This window comes from Frankliniella occidentalis, unplaced genomic scaffold, assembly GCF_000697945.3.
Source record: "Frankliniella occidentalis isolate FOCC.00 unplaced genomic scaffold, Focc_3.1 Scaffold14, whole genome shotgun sequence".
Lineage (NCBI taxonomy): Eukaryota > Metazoa > Arthropoda > Insecta > Thysanoptera > Thripidae > Frankliniella > Frankliniella occidentalis.
The window spans coordinates 367,315-368,550 of NW_026267144.1; positions in this window are offsets into that span (position 1 = coordinate 367,315).

A 1,236-nucleotide genomic window follows, 5' to 3' on the forward strand; every position below is an offset into this window, starting at 1 on the left:
CCGCCTGCCCGCCCGCTCCCCCAACTGCACCGCGCTGCACCGGGCCTTCTGCATGCATCCATTACGTCACGTGTTTTCGCGCACTCGGCCCGCCAGTCCTCCTCCCTCTTTCGTCCTTTCTCCCTGTCCCCCTCTCTCTTTCTCTTTCGCTCTTTAGCGGGGCGGCCGCTTTACCCAGACGGCCTCGAGCTTGACGCGACGACGCCGTATTATTGGCCTCCCCGCCTGGAACTCCTGGAGGAACTCCAGTGGAACTCCAGTGGAACTCCAGTGGAACTCCAGCAGCGCGGGACGCTGGAGGCGCATCGCATCCAGCCTTGCCTGGGCTGGGCGGCGTTGGTCTTCTCGTCTTCTCCAGGAGACGGTGGTGGAGTCTTCCCCGAAGGATGCTCGAGTTCGAGTTCCTTCCGGAGATGCTCGAGTTACCTCCAGGAGATGATCGAGACCTCTCCACAGAAATGCTCGAGTCTTCTTCTCCAGGAGATGCGCGAGTCTTAATTCTCCGCGAAGATGCTCGAGCCTTTTCCAGGAGACCTTTGAGCATTCAGGTCTACTGAAGGAGATGCTCCTTAAGGGTCGGCGCGTGGTGGGTGAAGAACCCTTCTGCCCCGGTACGCGTGGGCGTGGCACCGCCTCGGCCCGCTATCGGTCACCGTCGAGGAGGGCCGGCCACCGGCCACAGCAGGCCCAGGCCACACTGCGACGCGCGCTGATCCCCGTCCGACATTGGATTGTCAATAACGCTTTGGGGTGGGAGCGCGGCTACTACCGGCGGGGGGGCTCGCCGCTTGCTTGTTGCTTCCCCTGAGCATAGCAGGCGGCTCCCCGTCCAGGACAATCATGACGTCGAGAGTTTAGCGCGGGCGTCCTGGCGCTTCGCTTATCGTTCGGTTGAGCCGCTCTGGGTGGGAGGCTCCGCCAGCTTTGGCGATCCTCGCATCTTTCCGGATCACCGATGTGATGATCCCGCCCCCTGCCTTCCTTACTCGGGCTCTGCCGCGCCCTGCCTGCCTGCACAAGAGATGCACCGCTTTTGTTTCTCCGGTGCCGGTGTCCTCGAGGGCTCGATGCACTTTTGTTTTTGCGCCGCCGTCGTCTTCGCCTGTCGCCGCCGCGCCGAAAAACGCGCGCCAAAGCAAAGAGGCAAAGGGGTAAGGAAGGTGAGGGGGTGTGTGGGGGTCGCCTCTACTTCCTCCCCGCGCCCCTCCGCGGCCTTCCCACGCCGTGCTACCCCCC